Genomic DNA, 14,378 nt, shown 5'->3' with positions numbered 1-14,378 from the left:
CATGTTAACCCGTTGTGCGTTTCCGGCCCGTCCTATATTCTGGCCGATTAACGACCCGTTATGCCTGTGAAAGAATTAAGCCTTTTCTGTCCTACGGCCTGTTACCGTGTTGGGCCGATAACAATTACGCCCGATTACGGCCCATGTAGACCCATTTATCCGACGGCCTGAGGCCCACCGATTATAGGCCCATTTATCGACGGCCCGTAGGAGACCCATGGATCCTACGGCCCGTATATGGCCCATGGTAGTTGCGGCCACTAGCAAACCAGGGGAAAAGAAGACTAGGAAATAAATAAGGCTGAAACTAACGCTAGGCTATTAAGGAGATTGAACAGATTACATCCACTCGGCATCAAAGATCGCCACCAGTGCAAATACAGGGAACACCCTACACTATACAAAAATGGCTTGCTGTTTTTCTTCAGCCGGTGGCTGCATGTTAAGAATAAATTTTGTATCGCACCAAAACAAATTACAATTATATAACAAAAGGAAGGTTGGCATAAAACTTAATAGTCTAGCAGATAAATGCACCACTAGAAGTTCAGAAGCTCAGTTCATTTGACGTGATTGTTACGTTTTCTTGCTGTATTGTCCGATGGAGCACCATAACCCTCACCTTCATTTCCCCTAGGCTCCTGAACAACATAGCAAATGTCTGATAGTCTGGTTTCAAAACCATGCATATCTTGACGACATTGAGCAATGTTTCTCCTTGTTTCACAAAGGGTCTCTGTTAGGGAATGGACTTGTGTCTGGAGCGCAGATACAACATTGCTTTGAGCTTGCATATCTTGATCATGAGGCAGTTCGGACGATATTGCCTTAACAACCAACCCAGTATTACACAGGAATGTGCTTTTGGCACTGTTAGTGGACAGGTACTGACCCACTGCAGCAAGAGCTGACATTGCGGTTATAGTTGTCTCGCCACCTTTAGAAGGTGGCGGTTCCACCATTTTTTCCATAGCTCGCTGAAAAGTTGAGGTTTTACATTAGTAGTACCAGAACAGAAGATATTAAGGAGGCAGCAAAACCAAACAAAATAGCTTTGGTCTATATACAGAACTTATTCTGGTGAACCCATGTAAAATATTAGTTGTATTTCATTGCAAAGTACATAATAAAACCATGTTCCAAACATATGACCATGTACCATCGCTAATGTATTGTCTATTTCTTCACATTGTATTGAGGGCTAAGGATAAAGAGACGAAGTTTATAATACCGTAAGCATAGTATGACATCATTCATATCACAAAACAACTAAGAACAGACAAACAAGCAATTATAACATTATGTGGGCATCAATATGGATTCTTAAAGGAAAGATCCATCCATGACTGCTTGGGCTGGGCATTTGAGTATCTTCATCAATGCCATAAATCCAGAGAAGAAGTTATTGTCCTCAAACTAGATTTTGAGAAGGATTTTGACACCATTGAGCACCAGGCAATTTTGGATATCTTAAAGGCCAAAGGGTTTGAAGACAAATGGATAAACTGGATTAAAATGCTGTTTACTTCTGCATCATCTGCCATCTTGCTTAATGGTGTACCAGGCAAAAAGTTTTACTGTCTCAGAGGGGTAAGGCAAGGAGACCCTCTATCCCCTCTCTTATTTGTGTTGGCTGCTGATTTGCTCCAGTCAATTCTCAATAAAGCCATGCACTTGAGTTTACTCACATCACCTCTGCAAGTGGAGTCATGCCCTGATTTTCCTATTATCCAGTATGCTGATGACACTCTGGTTCTTCTACAAGCTGATGCAAAGCAGCTCCATTACCTAAAAGCACTCCTCAATACGTTCACAGATGCTACTGGTCTGAAAGTGAACTACAACAAGTCAAGCCTCATCCCAATTAATGTTTCAGAAGACAAGGTGGAAATTTTGACAAATACCTTCCACTGCAAAAGAGAATCATTTCCCATCCAGTACTTGGGAGCACCCTTGGGTCTTCATAAACCAACTGTGGAGCAATGCTTTCCACTTGTCACACGACTGCAGAAGAAGCTTGTGGGCTTATCTTCCTTCATGACACTGGCTGGCAGACTGTTACTAGTGAAAACTGTCTTAAACTCTCTTTTGATCTACCTTATGGGATGCCTTGATGTCCCTGTGACTATTAAAACCCAAGCTATCAAGTACTTGAGGCATTGTTTATGGAGAGGTCCTGATCTAGAGGACCACAGGCCTGCTATGGTGGCTTGGAGTACTGTCTGTAGACCTAAGGATCAAGGAGGCTTGGGGGTCAAGGATATTTTTGTTCAGAACAAAGCCCTTCTGCTCAAGAACTTGCACAAATTTTATAATAGGCACAACATCCCATGGGTCAATTTGATTTCGGAAACCTACTATAGTAATGGTGTGTTGCCTGGCAATTCTTGGGTTGGATCTTTTTGGTGGAAGGCAAACCTCAAGCTCATTGACAACTTTAAATCATTGGCCAGATGTCACATAGGGGATGGTAAAAGTGCTTTATTTTGGTCTGATCTATGGCACTCAGCTTGTTTACAAGACTTGTTCCCACACCTCTTCTCCTTTGTGAAGAACAACAACACTACTGTGCACACCATTATTCATACTGAATTCCTGGAAGATTTATTCCACCTTCCACTCACTGTGCAAGCCTTCCAGGAATTTGAAAATATAGAAGACATTTGTATTGCTTTAAGAACCTCTGCCACCCTGGATTGCACTGACACCTGGAGCTACATTTGGGGCAATGACCAATTCTCGGTTGCTCAGGCTCATAAAGTAATGATGGGAGTTAAAATAGTGCCCCAGCAGTTTAACTGGATTTGGAATAGTTCGTGCCAGCCCAAACACAAGGTGTTCTTCTGGAGGTTACTTCATGATAGGCTTAATACCAGGAACCTTCTGCGCAGGAAAACATTTCATTTGGAAAGCTACAACTGTGCTGTCCATAACTGTCCTCAGGAGGAAACATTGCAGCATCTCTTTTGGACCTGTCCTTTTGCCTCCCAGTGCTGGGATCTATTATGCCCTACAAGACAAGCTCATGTTTCTGTGCTTGAAGCTTTTGATGACCTCAGACAAAAATTACATGTACCTTTCTTCATGGAAATCATCATCCTCGCTTCTTGGGCCATCTGGATTTCAAGAAATAATCTCATCTTTCAAGCAATTCAACCTTCAGTTCAGAGGTGGAAAGCAATCTTCCCTGAAGAGATTAACTTGCTCAGATTCAGGATTAAAAAGAGTTATGCTAGGGCTTTCTGTGTTTGGCTTGACCATCTTGTTCTGTAATTTGTATTTTATTTATTTTTTTAAGTTTGTTTTGGTTTTTCTTTCTTTTTTCTAGGGCTTACCTCAAGCCTTAGTACTGTTGGACCTTTGTTTTTTCTTTCTTTATTAATATAAAAATTGCAGTGGGGTTTTGCCCTACTGTGTACAGTCAAAAAAAACATTATGTGGGGAAGTCCAGCACGGAACTAGATTACGGGTCAAGATCAAAGGAACATCACTCCTCTCTTTTAAACCTTGTAAGGTGCAATGATACGCTAAGACAATTGTGTATAAAATTGAAAAGAGTAATAGACATTGGCTGCAAACCATGCAGTTCAAGGCACAAGACAGAGTAAGTAGTAGTTAAAAGGCATGAGGATTAAGGACTTACAACTACGGCTTTGACTGGTGTAGTCATGCCATTCTTCTTGCTGGTGTGATAGTCCTTGAAGATTTCCACAGCATTTGGTTCAGGTACTTTTTGGTCCTTGCGGGCTTTCCTCTGCATTTCGAACAAGTCAATATAGATCTGATAGTATGGTACAGCGAAAAGAGTGAAACATCAGCTAATTACAAGAGCCTCGCAATGTGCAATATAGCTACGAGATCCTGTCGTTTGTTGGAATTTCACTTTCGTACGGTTGGCCTTGTTCTTTGAACAGTTCACCTAAAAGAAGATAGATTTGTGTGGCACATGCATAAATAGGACTTCAACATGTGATCTGCTCACATATATATAATGTACCTGATACTTCAGTTCAGACCAGTGTTCAACAAGGCCCCTCCAGTCTTCATCCGATATATTTTCCACTGTAGATGTTTGGGAAAGTTCACTGTTAGCCTTGCCTTCAAAGTGAGTTTTCCTCAAGTTATACCCGATACTGTCGCAGAGCAGACTTGAAAACATGGGTGCAAGCTTGTCTGGTTGCATCATCTTGGCTATCCAACTTGAACCTCATCTGTTGGAAATTATGGGAGTCTCTTTATCAGCAACCTAGAAAGTATGGGACAGAGCAAGACAATATTACTAGTTTCCATACATAACCATACTTACAGATAAATGGTCGAGGAAGGTGTTGAACTGGGTTTTGTCTTTGTCATTCCTGTACTGAATCCATGCTGGGAGGATACATACATGACACCTAACGGCAACCGCTGCCTCTGATATTAACTTGGCTGACTCTGTAGCATCACGTGGCCTTTTTAAACCTGCCTCAAAACCGATCTCCATTCTTCCTCCTCTAGATTTAGTTAACCTATCGAGCATTATCCCTGATGTTTGTTTCCTCTTGCGCCTAGGTGCTAGTCCAACAACGAACATAGGAAGTGTTAGTGTACATCAAACTGTGAGACTACATATAAAGAAGCATGCAACTGTAACTTGACTCCAGCAACTACCTTCTTTTTGTTGAAGCTCACAAGGTTCATCTGATATTGCCAACTCATCTTGTGTCAAGAGTGCTTGGGAAATAGTATCAGGTGGCAAGGGAGCTTGGGAACGTGCTGCTAGCTCAGTTGACGCACGAGTAAGTCGTGCAGCTGGTAATACTGCGGTAGGTGTTGCAAGAACTAGGCTTGTCTCTGCTTGTTTGGTGGCAGCTATTTGTTTCTGTTTGGCTTTTTTGCAACTCGTGTAGCATGGTATGCCGTGTTTGTAGAATTTTCCGCTGGACTTTGACCTTCTATTGCACCATCAGTACCAGCAGAATCTGCAGGATTCATCCGCTTCTCATTCCCTGCCATTCTGTGTTTCTTCCTCTTTCTCTGTGCCATGTTAAGTCAAGCTGACAAGAAAAACGAATAACAATTTAGTTCTTCAGAATAAATTGATGCATGATGCAGACGAACTGAACTTTGATGTTAGACAACCACATGATAGGAGGATGTAATATGTATGAAAAACAGGATGAAAGAGATAACCAGAACTATGATGTGTAAACTAAGAAGAAGACATTTCACCAAATTGGAAGCAATGCAATGGAAGGTAGACACCATATGAAAGATGCCACAAATGTCGCTCTGCCAAGTTAACAGTGTCTCATCATAAATGGCGTTTAAACAAATGTGAAGCAGTACAAGAAATAAATCATATGCAAGATGCAAACAACATCACACTACCATGTTAGAGGTCTCTCGTCATTAGTGCCATTGCATATTCAAAACATTGCATATTCACAGCTTATGATGTGTAAACTAAGGAGAAGGCATTTCAACAAATTAGAAGCAATGAAAGCTAGACACCATATGAAAGATGCAACGAATATCACTCTACCAAGTTAAAACTGTCTCGTCATAAGTGCCATTTCAACAAATTAGTAGTACAAGCTAGAAAAGAATGTGAGATGTAACCTATATCACACTCCGAAGTCAAACGTGTCTTATGATAAGTGATTGTTGTAGGTTACACAACAGTAGTAATTTGATGTAAGAACATGGTGTGATAGACAGATATTGTATGTTCTAGAAATAGGAACACATGTCTTATTCAAGTATAATGTGTAAAGTAAGCAGATGGAATTCAACAAAATTAGAAGCAATACAAGCTAGACATCACACATAACATGCAACCACATATAATAGTGCCAAGTTAGAGGGAGCACCGGTGATGCTGCACTAGGGGAGACGTGCTCATCATAAACACAGCTTTGTTGACTGTCTATGCATGTATTGTCTTGGAAATCATCTTGGGGGTGTGGAGGAGTAGAAACTGTAGAGGCCCTCCGTTTGGAAGGAGCACCTTTATCCGCTGCCTTGCTAACTTCGTTCCACTTTATTGATTTTGAATTGTCAAGTAATACCGACAAGAAAAAGCAATAAAATTCTCTCTTCAGAACACATTCATGCATGATACTGACAATCACTACTTTGATGTAGGGCAAACACATGATACCATGATGGAATATGTACGAAAAACAGGACGACATGGCATGTTCACAACTGTTTGTGTAAACTAAGTATAAACCATTCCAGCAAATAAGAAGCAATGCAAGCTAGACACCACATGAAAGATGCAACCAATATGACTCTGCCAAGTTAAAAGCGTCCCATCATAAATGGAATTTCAACAAATTAGAAGGAGCACATGCTACAAATCATATGAAAGATGCAACTAATATCGCACTGCATATACTAAAGGTGTCTCGTCATGTTGATTGATGCGGGATACAAAAAAACAATAGTTTTATGTAAGGACATGCTTAATAGACAGATGTACTATGTACTAAATACAAGAAAGCATGTCACATTAACAAGTATAATGTATAAGCTAAGCAGACTAGCACATGCAGTTTAACCAGATTGGAAGAATTGCAATCTAGACACCATATGCAACATGCAACCACATATCACGCTGCCAAGTTAGAGGAAGCACCTGCGATGCTAGTGTAGGGGAAATGGTGTAATGAACTACTGAGCTACGTTCACTATCTTTATCTAGCATTTTTGTTTCTTGAGAATCATGTCGGGAGGCTGACGCTGCATTCTTTAAATGAGGAGTAGTCCCCTTGCCTGCCTGCCTCGTCATAAGTGATTGATGAGGGATACACAAGAACATTAGTTTGATGTAAGAACATGGTTAATACACAGATGTACTAGTATGTACCAAAAACAGAAAGGCATGTCATATTCAAAGGTATAATGTGTAAGCTAAGCAGATGCAATTTAACCAAATTGGAAGAAATACAAGCTAGACATCCGGCTGGAGTGGTGAGCATGATCATCTAGGACCTGAGCGCATGGTGGGAGGCGGGCTGCTTCGCCACCATCGTAGCTTATTAGTTGGCTTCCAGGTGATGCCTATCTTTGCTGGGCTTGTCACTGGCTCGACCAGTGCCCTGACTAGCTATTTGTCTTTTGGTGCTCACGGGATGGTGGTTCATGTAAAAAAATATCTTTCCTTATCTTACCGACTTCGGCCTTTCAAATACAAGCTAGACACCATATGGAACATGCAAACACATATGACACCGCGAAGTTAAAGCAAGCACCTGAGATGGTGGTTCATTGCGAGCGAGGTCATCAACTCCAGAGCTACGTTTACCGTCTCCATCTGCCGACACTGCACCCTTTATAGCGCTGTAACGTGTCTTGCCTACCCGCATACGAAGCTGGAGCGACTTCTATCTTTTCTTTTTGGGTTCTCTTATGGCAGCAGAGTCTGAAATACCCTTGCATAAAAACACAATAGTGAGAGTATGGGTGAAGTGTGTGCAGAACTAGTGCACTGTAAAAGTAGCAGATAGCAGGTGGCTGAAAAATAAATGACAGGAGACATATGATAGCTCTACAACATTGCATGGCAAACAAAATTAGATTCTACTCCATATTATTTTGTAATATATGAGCACAGGAAATGCAGGTACTCCTCCAACATACCACCACATGTGGTCATATCTAAGATAACAGTCAACTGAAAATAAATAGGTCAGTCAATTTTTTTAATGAACTGTCCGATCTATAAGGAACGGGCAGATGGCCTTCGTCTACCTCCCGCCAGTCACTGTTGACGATCTTCCTCGAACCGCCAACGACCACTGGCCCAGACCCCTGCCCCCGCCGCCCCGCCCTCCCATCGACCTCACACCACTGTCGTGCTTGGCAGCGCCCCCAGGCCATCCCTTTAATCCCGGCCGACCTCCAGATCGGGCGCCAGTAGCTCTAGGCCGCACACGCCCCTAAGATAAACACCAAGGCGCTGCTTCCCCGGTGTAATAGGCGTACTAGCGCCTGTTACGCCGGGGAATGCTTCCGTTAATTGGGAATCAACTGGCCAGAAATTGAAATTCAGGGGGGCGATGGACCTCTAGATAAGGTGAAATAGTATATGAGGAGAAACCTTGTGCATCGCGAGTTACTAGGAACATCTAGTATCAAGAAGAAGCGGTCAATTAGTGTCTTCTGTGGGATGAATATCGTGCAAGCATAGACATAAGATTTGCAGGAATAAGGGAAGAGGAGTACCTTTTTCGATTGTCGGTGTGGTCACCTCCACATGTCGCGCCGATATTCTTCTTTTTACCAGGGAAACCGAGGTTCTAGAGGGTGCATGCTTGGACGAACCCATGGCCAAATTGTTGACTGTGTTGACGTGACCGTATGTCGGTGGAGGGGAAGCAGATCCGAGGTGGCGAAGGACGGCATAGCAGGAACAGCTCCAGTGCGGTGGAGGGTGGCGAAGTTGGAGCGGCAGTGGTGAGGCGCAGGATGGCATGGTTGAACTAGATCGGGTACGGACGGCTTGGCCTCGGCTTCAACTACTAGCCGTGGAGGGCGTTGCGGTTGAGGTTGCGGTGGACGACGACGTCGGGGTATCAGCTCCGGCATGATGGAGGAGGGCGGCGGTTGATGGGTGGGATGGGGTGGCGGATGGAGGACGCCGGGGTTTCGCGGCTGGTGGAGAGGTAGTTGGCGCCCACGGATTATGAATGGGGAATCAGACGGGTGGGGGGGAACCATGTTTCGGTCTGGGACGCGCTTGTTTTTGGCTTTTTTGAACAGAAGATGGGACGCGCTTGTTTGAAATTTGGGGAAAGTACAAACTTTGCCCCCCTCTTAAATTTCGGACCTACTGCGGGTCGGGGGTAGGATGGTAATCCCAGGTGTCCCAAATAGTGGGCGGGAGCGATTTCGGCCGCACGCATGTGTGCTTAGGCGGCCATTGTGTATGAATGTTTTTTGGATGTGGTTGCGTGGCGTCTAGATGAAGCTACGAACCTACCCCGGTTTAGACCTTTGGACGTCGGGCCGGTAGGTTTCACGGGTCGGAGTTATTAGAAAAGTAATTTCCTTGTACTACCAAACATTGGTCTCATGCAGTTTCGGGCGAGTAGAGGCTCTTTTGGTGCTTCGTTCGAAATTTTGAAACACAAGCATTCACGTTTAGAGTACTCTTGAACTATTAGGATTGACCTAAATAGACAACGTTATATTTGACCTTGTATGTTTGAAAACCTCATTAAATTATCCGCTTCTTTTTGAAATTTTGACACTTGAAAATCATATAACTACGATTATATTGGAATGGAGGAGCTAAATTTGAATCTGTTTTGTACACGACTACATATGCTATTATGTACAAAATCAAATCAAAGATTGGTGCCCCCATAATTTAGGTATGGTTACAAATGCCATGATATCAAATTCAAATAATTGAATCGACTTCATGTTGAATTCGATTTTTTTAAACCACCTTAAGTTGAATTCAAATGTATGCTAGTTCATAGGTAGCTATTTATAATGTCCATTGTGTAACTTTCGTATGTATAATGTGCTTTACACACACAACATGAACTATACTCACGTTTATATTTGATTGCTAAAGCGATGCATTGTCTGGAGTTCAAAATACTAACTATGTGGATGAATTGTGTCGAATAATAACATAGACATGCTCAAATTCGATAGAATCTAGATGTATGAGGGATCAATGACCGCTCCTTACGTGAATTGCAAATATCATGATCCCGTCCTAATATTTGGATACAATTTATATCTTTAATCAATGTGTAGAGCAGTCTTTTACGTGTAGTTTCACTCTCCATCGGTGGTCTCTCACACATGCTCTCACACACTCTCCCGAGGTGTCTTTCTCGCACACATGCTCTAGATATAACACTCCCTCCCTCTCGTAACCATTTACAACTGTTTCCACTAACCTTTATCACAAGCACTCTTCCTCTCGCAAACATACACACGCACAATCCTCATCGACCCTTTCTATATACATGGACCTGCCTACGTGTCTCATGTATGCACATTATCTTTACGCCTATCTCTCACGCATTGTCTCACACCTCTCTTCCTAATCGACGAGTATGATTCTAGCAGAGCATTCTGTAGGATTCCCCTTAAAGTTAGGTTGGATGAATAGTAATATCAGTGATAAAGGGGTTACCTTAGTCCGAGAACCTAGGGTTACAAATGCTAGCCGGCTTTCTCAGTGGACACAGAGTCCTTCACAATTCTGCTATCTTTGTCATCCATGGGTCTTCCTAAATGCGTCACGGGCCGACCAATGTGGCGCAGAACGGAACCGAACGAAGGGCCTCACCTCGACCCACCGGACCTCACGCGGTGACACACCCTCTGCCCCCACGTCTCATTATCTTCTCACACCCGCACATACCAACACAAACACCACAAACACACAAAATTTCTCCTGGTGCCTCTATTCCCTCCCCCCTTGCATATACACACTCAAGGGAATGGAATCTCTTGTCGTGACGTCATATTCATCTCTCTCTCTATAGACCACTCTCATTTCTCGTGCTATCTCTCCCACGCCCCCCCGTCGGCCCCTCTATCCAAGCCTCTCTCGAATATGTAATACACACACATACCTCTCTAGGCCCCGCCAAATGCATCAACTACACATTCACACATGTTACATCACGTACCCCATTGATCTAAAAAGCCCTCTCTACACGTTTATTTCGCATACAACATTCCTTTTGAATAAAGTGTGGCCAAAAAATTATTTTAGAGTTTCTACATATATACGACATTACAAAGTTATATGGACGAGTACGAACGCTAATTTGCATTGCATGGTGCCCACAATGATATTTATTCCGCACTGTGAATTTGTATCTTTTTATACTATATACAAAGTTAGTCATAATAAAGAAAAACGAAGAGCATCTCTCTCTCCAACGCATACCCCCCCTGTACGCCCCTTTCACGTATGCACACAAAACTATCTCCAGGTCCTCTAAAAGTAAGCCCCCAGAAAATTCACGCATGTTTCATCTTTCTCTCGCGATATATGCAATGACGATCATTGTATTTGAAGCGAAAGCATGATACGTACATTGGACTTCAGAATCCACTCATTACGGTCACCATTTACGTTTAGTGGTTATTATACAGTCACGGGCTCACCATACAACTCTGTATTTGCTCATGACATGACTAGTTGACCAGTTAAACGCTCCACGTGGCACCTCTAGTGTTGCATCACATTATCTCACTACCATCGTGCCCACCTGTCGACTTGTATCTACTCTACATCTACACTCTTATAAAATACATAAAATACACTCTTATAAAAAACAGAGTTGGTGATGATGGTGTGCCTGCCATCCTGCAATATAGGCCGTCCGATTTATATCTGACGGATAGGAAAGAAACAATGGCAATTTTGCAAAAAGGTACCCACACACCTCTCCACATTTGCAAATAAGGCCTTCCCTCGTTCATCATTTTCTCTCACAAGATAAAAAGTCATACAAATGCATCTTGATGTTACGTGCAACGCACGGGCATCTTGCTAGTAAGAATGAAAAAAAAGCGACAAAAAATATTTGGACGGTGGTTCGAAGTCATGACCGTGGGCACAGCGGACAAGGTGGCCTTGTATTGGTATGATGAGCCGTCTGTTTTAACACACAGGAGCTGGTGTGGTGATTATACAGACACACACACATGCACACGAACTGCATCCACGCAACACATGCACCCACTCACGCACGCAACACTCACACGTACACACGCAGCCATGCACGCACGCAACACTCACACGCACGCACGCACGCATGCATGCACACACCAGTACACCACACGACCAACACACACTCTCACGCTCAAGTGCTCAACCTACACATGCATGCGCACACATCAGGCCCTGACAGACACATACACAATCAGGTGATTACCGCGCACGGGTTGGAGCCTTGTCGCACCTGCGTAAATTTGTGTTTATCTGACATTTTGCCTATGCGAACTGACAGGTGGGACCCACAAGGAACGTGGTCAATTTAACTAGTCAACATGGCGCCACGCAGACTATTTGGCCGGTCAACAGAGTGCAATCTGATGCTGAACTGTGAGCAAGTGACCGTATAATCACCGCAAAACGTATATAGTGACCGTAATCAGCTTATTCTGAAGTTCGGGACCGTATTACGCTTTTCTCTCTGTAGGCCCTCCAAAACTACATCTCTACACGTTGTCGCATGTTACATCTAACAACTATGCAATACATCACTACAACTACACTCTAACACAATAAATCATATGTGTTTTTAGTTTTACTAGATATCATATTGTTACTTATAATTATTCAATTTGCATACATTAAAATTGCCTTTGAAATGTATGGCCAATATCATCTACCGCGCGAGAAAAATCCCGCCCTTTCCTATTTAATCGGGTTTGTATTGATGGATCGTGCAAAACAGCAAAACTATAGTACTATATAGTACAAGTGACACTTCACTGGGTCGTCGTGTCGTCCACTCCTCCGTCGTAAGAGTGGAGCGCTCGCTTTCATAAATCTTCTAGTCCCTTTCACCGACATGTGGGACATCAAGCTACTGTGAGAGCAGCCGGGGTGAAGCACCCCATTCATGGCGCCGGCGTAGTAATGAGCAATGAGGCATCAAATCACAAAGCTGCACCTTTCCCGCAGTTAAGTTGGAGGGACGAAGCAACCATCATTTCACTCGTTGCTGAATCCGCTTCTCCCTCATCTTCTTCAACTTAACCACGTGTTGCTTCTGCCGTTGTTCTGCCTCATGTGGGACGCGGATCGGCTTGGTAAAGCACTGACACGTGGGACCGCATGTTAGCAAACCGCGAGGACAACGTCCTCCAAAAATAAGAAGCCTAATACTAGACTTACAAAGGGCTACGTAGCGGCTACGTATACTTTCCATCTAATCTATATATGCCCCCCTAATTTTTAGGTGGGGTGGGCCTAATCCTCTCCTTTAATCCAATCAAATAGTCCCACATCACATCAGTTCGTAACATTACATAAACCATTACGTGGATGTAGCATTGCTCAAATAAGAAACCTCCCCCGCCATCTGCGCGGAAAAATCACCTCCTTTTTACTAATCTTGATTCTATAATTTTTTAAATCAATATAATTGAGATTTGTATAGATAGCACACAGGAGCAAAACCAAGTGGTACGGTTAAGGGCATCCACAATGTGTAGCCAAATGTGAAAATAGCTTTTGGCATCGTGGGAACCATTGTGGACGGTGTTGCCAAAGCCAAAAAGATGGAACCGAAGCTCCCTGATTGATTGATTGAAGGAATAGAAAAATGCAACGTCTCTCCTCTTTCTCCCATGCTTGGACGCATGTAGTACAGTATAGAGCATAGAGTCTACTCCCCTGTCCCTTCTATCACAAATCACAAAGCAATGAGTCGTCAAATCACAAAAGCATGGACGAAGCAACCATCATTTCACTCTTTGCTGACTCCGCTTCTCCATCGTCTTCTTCGAGAAACCATCTCGCCGCACTAGTACTCCTAGTAGTACTCCTAGTAGTACTTCCTCCGGTCCTTTTTTGCCTGCATCTAAGAAAATTTCGTTTTCCCTACAATGCTCTACGCATTGGCATTTTTTCGCTGCTCTTTCCAACCGGGCACTCCATCCCTTTCCACCGCATGCGTGCCTGCAGTAATCCCATCTCTCTTTCCCATGTGCTTCGCATCTTCCCAAGGCAGAGAGAGCTGCTTGCATGCAGAAACAGGAGAGAGAGCGAGAGGCGCATGCGTGCAGAGAGATGGACAGGGGAGAGAGAGAGAGATAGATGACATGCATGCATGCATGCGGAAGTGAGAAGGTTGGTTTGCATGGCACTGCATTAATCAAGCGATGAGGAGTGAGATGGTTAGCTCTTTGGTCTTTGGAGAAAAAATACGCATTAATTGACACGTGAAATGAGGATTTGTATCGATTAAATCCCGCAAAGGAAAACCCCGCCTTTCTTTTTTAACACTAGTTCTCCTAGTATGTACGTACTTATCCTGTTTGGGTCTAGGCCTTGCATTACCAAACTTCGCCACACATTTTTGCCAATCTTGCCTAAAGTTTTCAAAATGAGAAGGAGGTACACTTGTGCATGGTTGTCGCTGTCACACCGCACCCTCACACGGTCGCTCCTGCACGCCGCGGTCGCACCGCACCCTCACACAGTCGCTCCTACACGCCGCAAACCCAACCAAGGGAACGCACCCTCACTGACACGTGTTGTCGCATGTGAACAAACCAAACTCAGCCATCATATCGCTGACACATAATTTTCGTTCATAGAGTATGTTTATCCAACCACACGTTGGGGAGTATCCGTACGGCTCGTGCGGTGGTCTGTTGGGGAAGAAGAAGAGGTGAGG

This window comes from Triticum aestivum, chromosome 5A (assembly GCF_018294505.1).
Source record: "Triticum aestivum cultivar Chinese Spring chromosome 5A, IWGSC CS RefSeq v2.1, whole genome shotgun sequence".
In the NCBI taxonomy this organism is placed as follows: domain Eukaryota; kingdom Viridiplantae; phylum Streptophyta; class Magnoliopsida; order Poales; family Poaceae; genus Triticum; species Triticum aestivum.
This window is presented reverse-complemented; position numbering follows the sequence as displayed.